This window comes from Ceratotherium simum, chromosome 16, assembly GCF_057802395.1.
Source record: "Ceratotherium simum simum isolate JZ-2026a chromosome 16, ASM5780239v1, whole genome shotgun sequence".
In the NCBI taxonomy this organism is placed as follows: domain Eukaryota; kingdom Metazoa; phylum Chordata; class Mammalia; order Perissodactyla; family Rhinocerotidae; genus Ceratotherium; species Ceratotherium simum.
The window spans coordinates 11,968,809-11,975,526 of NC_141915.1; positions in this window are offsets into that span (position 1 = coordinate 11,968,809).

The window sequence follows — 6,718 nt, forward strand, 5'->3', positions numbered from 1 at the left end:
GACTGGGCAAGTTACTTAACCTCTCTGAGTCCCATTTAATGGGCCATTTTCTTTTCCTCACTGTTTTTAAATGCTGTCTTTATCATTAAGTTTACATATGTATTGTATGTTTCTATCCACTTATCTATTTGTCTCTTCTTTGATAATAAACAGTTATAATTACTATTGTGAACTTTTAAATATGTTTTAAAATCTGATAGGGCTAGTCCTCTCTCTATTTACTCTTCGTTTCTCAGAAAAGTTGTACCCATGAATATTTTCTTATATTATTTTTAAAATAACAAAGGTGGTTCTTTGTTTTCTTTTCTTTTTTTTTTTTTTTTGGTTTAAGAACCAAGAACTGCTTAAGCCAGAGGAATGAAAATCGAGGGTCCAGGGAAGGACAGTAGCTACATTTTTGTTGAGAAATGTAAAGTCATGTTAAGAGTGGTTTATTTTGGCTTTTTAGCCTTTTTTTTTTTTTTTTTTTTTTAAGAACAAAGAGCTCTTCTTTCTGGTCTCTTCTGGGCCTAACGTGCTGCCCTTGTCAGCCGTGTGGGTTCATTAGGTAATTCATTTGTTCTACAAATATGTATGGAGTGCCCGCTCTCTGCCAGGCACTAGTAAGACACAGATGAATGTTGAGTAAAACCCAAGGCCCTCTCATGGAACTTAAAGTCATATGGAGGAGACATGTAAACAATTCCAGGCATAAATATAATATGATAACTGTGGTGAGTGCTATGTTGGACAGTACATAGTGCCCTAAGGGCTTATAAAAAATTTGAGAGCCATCCCTGATGGTGTGGTTCAAGTTCCCGCTCTCACCAGTTGGGCAGCCCAGGTTCCCTTCTAGGTGGCAGAACCACACCACCCGGCTGTCAGTTGCCACGCTGTGGCAGCAGCTCCCATAGAAGAACTAGAAAGACTTACAACTATGATACACAACGATGCACTGGGGCTTTGGGGAGGGGGAAAATAATCAGTCATTTCTTAAAAAAGAAAAAAAAAAAAAGATTTGAACTACACAGGAAGGTCTGTGAAGGCTTTTTGGAATCAGGCTTTCCCGGAAGAGTTAGGCAGATGAAGGACAATGAAGTAATAGAAACTCAACTCTAACTTGAGCATAACTTGGCTCATGTAACAGGAAAGTCAGAGGGTAGACTGGCTTTGGGAAAAGCCAGAATTCAGGGATTTAAGCACCGTCATCAGGACTTCTTTCTCTCTCTCCATCTCTTAATTTTGCTTTCCCTCTGTGGTGACTTAATAGATTTTTTTTTTCCACCTGGAGATATGTTTCGGCACCCAGGATTACAGAAGGAGAGCCTCTATAGAAATTACAGAAAAAGGACTCTGATTGGTTCTGCTTGGATAACATGTCCAACCCTGGACCAATCACTATATCCAGTGGATGAGGTACTCTGATTGGCCAGCTTGAATTAGATGTTGGGATAGGGGAAGGGATCCATGTTACTACAGGATCCATCAGGTGATGGAAAGAAAAGATGGGGTGTTTTTGTTTATACTAGAAAAATGAGACAGCACTTTGGTCAGGCAAAGTGGCAGATGTCTACTATGGGAGGCTGTAGGGGGAGAGCATAACAGGCAGCAGGAACTACACCTGCAAGGCCCTGTGGCAGCTGACAACTCCCCTGGGAAAGGCCAGTGTGGGTGGACGGCAAGGAGCAGCGTGGCGTGAGATGAGCTTGGGAAGATTGTGCCACACCACAGAGCGCCTGGAAAGTCATATGTAGGGTTTTTGGCTTTATCCCAAGGGAAACAGAGAACTATTAGGGGTTAAACTGGGCGGGTACCTGGGTGTGAGGAGGGGGAGCCAAAATCCCACTACAACTGCCTGAGACCCCAAGCCAGAACTGCCCGGTCCAGCCCCTTGCAAATTCCTGACCATAGAAACTGTCAGAGAGAATGAAATGATTGATATTGTTTTAAGCCAGTAAATTTTGGGGTGATTTGTTATGCTGCAATAGATAGCCAGAACAGGAAGCATCTATCACTACCATGTAATCAGCTTTGTATCAGCTTTCTCTGCCATATTCTCATGTGTTAATGCCTTTGCTTGTGATTCAAGCAATTTCCACCATCACTTTTGTGTACTCTGTGAAATCCTTTTATTGGAAGATTTGCAATTTTACTTTGTAATAAATTTTCATTGTACAGTATTTTTATTTTATTATACAATATTTACATCACCTGAGGGACAAGATGTTTACTAGATAGGTGGGGATAGACATGAATATTAAGTGGGGAGGGATTTTTGCAAAGGGAGTATTTGGAAGTTGATGGGTGAATATTTTCATGTTTTGATGAATTTTCCCTACCCAGGCTCATAACTGTGGAGATTTAGATAATGAATATTTGAAAAATGAGGACCCCCAGTAATTATCTTCAGAGCAGGGCTGTTTCATTGGTGATTAAGGTAAGGAGACGTGAATCCCTTCATTGGCAGTGCAGTGATTTTAGTTGCCTTTGAAATCTTCATAACTCACCATGGCTTCGTTGTCATAGTTATTAATGTTCTAGAATCACAGAGATGGAAGGCACTCTGAAGATCATAGCCTTCTATCTCTTTTTTGAGCATAATCAGCCCTCCGTCCTCCCTTCCACTTTCTCTCCTTCCCTCCCCACCTTCCTTCCACAATATTTATTGGGCTCCCTTATGTGCTAGGCATTGAGTGAACGAAAACAAGTATTAAGAAAAAAAGGGAGCCAGCTTGGTGGCGCAGTGGTTAATTTCGTGCGTTCCACTGTGGTGGCCCTGGGTTCGCCGGTTCGGATCCTGGGCGCAGACATGTGCACTGCTCCTCAAGCCATGTTGAGGCATCCCATGTAGAAGAGTCACAACTCACAACTATGATACACAACTGTGTACTGGAGCTTTGGGGAAAAAAAAGAAGAAGAGGAAGATTGGCAACATGTTAGCGCAGGGCCAATCTGCCTCAAAAAAAAAAAAAAAAAGCCATGAATGTTTGTGTTTCCTTCTCAGCAGCAAGCATTTATTGAGAGTTACTGTCACCGCCAAATAGGGGTCCTCTACGCGCCGCAAAGACAAGCCAACAGTCCAGAGGCAAGGTGGTAGGAGAGAAAGGGTCTTTTATTATTACAGCTTGCTAGCAAGGGGGAAGATGGTGGATGAATGTCCTAAAGAACCGTCTTAAAACTACAAAATTTTGAAGGAGTTATACAGGGCAAACGGGCTGAAAAGAAGGGAGGTCTCAGAATGCAACCATCTGGTGTTGTAGTCCTTGAGACGCCGGATCATCCCTTTTCCTTGTCATTGGTGATGGATACCAGCACAGGGCTCCTCTCTGGAGGTTGTTACATTCCTGGGAAAACTTAAAGAACAAAGTTACTGCCTTATCGCAATAGGGAGGTCTATGTATAAGCTAAGGCTGAGAAAGTAGCAAAACATGCATATTCCTCACAAGCAGGTGTGGACTTATCCAGGCTACCTGCAAACTAAGGCATTGCTGCCTCAGCAAAGAGGGTGTCTTGTGGATCAGGGTGATTTGTAATTTCTACATGCTTCCTCTCTACAAGATGGCTTCCCTTATGCTAACTTATGCTAACATTTGGCTATATCTATCATAGCTATTTAGGCAGCGCTAACATTACCTTGCACTACTGTTTTTTTCTGGATGCAGTTTTAAAAATCTCTCACTGTGTAGATCAGAGACCAAGCAAAATCAAGAAAAGAAGAGAGAAAGAAAAAGATCTTTAAATAAAGAAAATAATCTATTAACTTGTTTTAACCGTTGTTTTTGGCTGTTTGGTCTGAGTTACAGGGGTAACAAAGAGATCTACATTGGTTATCTCATTTCTAGAAAGACCTTTAAGTAAATGGCTCAATTTTCTGTCTGAATTACAGAATACCCCCAAACAAAATATGGGCAAAATGTTCAGTTATTTTTTCTTAACAGCAAAGGCCTTTTTGCCCAAAATATGTGGACTTCCTAATGCACCACTAGGTGGCAGTGGTTTGTAGCCTGTGGTGATGAACAGATCAAAACATCTTAAATACACCTTATTTTTAGACAACAGAAAAATAAGCTTACTAATTATACAAGAATCACATGGCTTTTGGCCTTTTACCCTGTAAACTAAAAGTCTACATCTGTGAAAAGATGTCCACAAAATAGGGTTAAATTTTAAAGCAAGTTGCAGAACAATATGCATACTTCCTCCCTTTCTCCCTTGATGGCTCTCTCACTTCCTCCCGGCTTCCACAAATATTTACTGACACCCACCACATGCCAACACCTTCTAAGTTACTGGAAATACACTGGTGAGAAAATCAGCATTAGCACAGCTCCTGTGGATCTGTAGTCTCCTATAGGTGGACGGATATGTTTCTCATTGTAACAATACTACGAAGAACATCTTTATACATTTGCTTGAGTTTTTCTAGGGCAGTGGTTCTCAAAGTGTGCTTTGGGCCATGAGATCAAAACTATTTTCATAATAGTACTAAGATGTTATTTGCCCTTATTCATGCTTACTCTCTCATGAATGTACAGTGGAGCTTTCCAGAGGCTACATGATGATGATGTTGCAACAGATTGACTGCGGAAGCAGGTATGAGAATCTGGATGTTTTCTGTTAAGCCAGACGTTAAAGAGATTCACAAAAATGTAACACAATGTCACTCTTCTCACTAATTTTTTTGTTTCGGAAAATAGAATTATTTTAATAAAAATGTTATTTATATTAACAGGACTGGATTTATTGTTATTTTTGTTTGGGTTATTTTTTTTTGGTGAGGAAGATTGGCCCTGAGCCAGCATCTATTGCCAATCTTCCTCTTTTTGCTGAGGAAGATTGGCTCTGAGCTAACATCTGTGCCCATCTTCCTCCATTTTGTATGTGGGATGCCTCCACAGCATGGCTTGATGAGCAGTGCTTCAGTCTGCATCCGGGATTCGAACCTGTGAATCCCGGGCCACCAAAGTGGAGCATGTGAGCTTAACCACTAGGCTACCAGGCCAGCTCCGATGGATTTATTGTTATTTTAAATGAATTAATAAATATTTTAAATCTTTCTCGGTTTTAATTTCTACTCAGGTAAATATAAATAGATATCTTCTGCATATACTAAATCTCTTTGGCGTCCTCAGTCATTTTCAAGAGTGGAATAGAGAGCTGGTACCAAAAAATTTGAAAGCTCCTGTTCTAGGGTGTGTATTCCGGAAGTGAGGTCGCTGGGTCATGCAGGGTGTCCGCATTTTCTTTTCTTTTTTTTGTGAGGAGGACTAGCCCTGAGCTAACATCCGATGCCAATTCTCCCCTTTTTGCTTGAGGAAGATTGGCCTTGGGCTAACATCTGTGCCCATCTTCCTCTACTTCGTAAGGGACGCCACCACATCATGACTTAACAAGCGGTGGGTCGGTGCACGCCTGGGATCCGAACCTGCAGATCCCGGGCCGCTGCAGTGGAGCATGCGCACTTAACTGCTGCGCCACCGGGCTGGCCCCCACATTTTCAATTTTAATAGATGTTGCCAAATTGCTCTCCAAAGTGGCTAAAGCTGACCTTTTTAAGATAGCCATATATAGGATTTTTTCAGGCAAATCTAAACGTGTAAAGAATTATGGAATTATTATTAAACTAGGTGAGTAATACAACAGAGATTTGATCTATGAAATATTGATTGAATATCTTTTCTAAACAGTAGTGAGAAATGCAGGGCAGTATTTATTTTTAGTATACTCAGAGGAAGTTTTTCTTGGTCACTGAGAATAGCACTGTAGAGTGTCAATATTAAATGTATCGGAAAATTTATTTTTGTTTGGTGTCTCATGGGAAGTAGAGGTGTACAAGTTATGCAAATAAACTTTTTTTTTACCATCAGGGGAATTTCATTTTTCTTAAATTCTACCTTCTGCAAATTTTTGTTAAAACCTAAGCCATGTTCCACTGACACCCAATTTGTAAAAAAAATGATGAGGCATCTAATGTTAAAAAAAAAAATTTCAAAGGCTGATAGTTTATAGGTCACTTTATAAGTGATCAAGTTTATTTTAAGCAATTTTGTGTTGTTTTTTGATTGCAGAATATTAGAATTGTTCAAGTGTAGCTGATCTAAAACTTTAGCTGCACTAAATTTTGGCAGCGAGATGTACATAAATATAAAAAACTGAGTTTTACAGTTGAAGGACCAAGATGCAACGATATTAACTGGCTGTTTCTTACAATGGTTTTGCACGTGGTGATTTGCACATTCTGTGCTAGTAAAATGAAATGTGACCGCAGTCCATTGTTACCTGTCTATTTATGGTGGAGGGCTTTGGGCGACCAAGTGCTAATCTAGATGAGATTTCATCCTGCTGCTTGGCCACGGCAGAGCCTGCACAGGTGCACCCAGGGAAAGCAGATGGGGTAGGTCAGGGGCTGAAGCACGCTACCATTCAGGAGACATGTCTGGGCAGTAGTAATGCTATTGATGCAACATGTACCACAGAACAAATGGAAATTGTTTTTTATTTGTTGTTAGAAGACTTTCCAGCCACCAGTGGGGCTAACTGAGGCAACTGTGTCTTCAGTAGAGGAGAAGATCTGCTGTATTTATTTGTGTCAATAGCTAGGCTCCCAGCAGGTAATGGTCTCTGAAGCTGTTGATCCAGGTGTGAATATGTTTGAATGTGGAATTCTACATGGGGGGTCCTTTTCGAGCCGTTTGGATTACTGACTTTACTTGAATCACTTTAAGCAGTAAAGAACTTA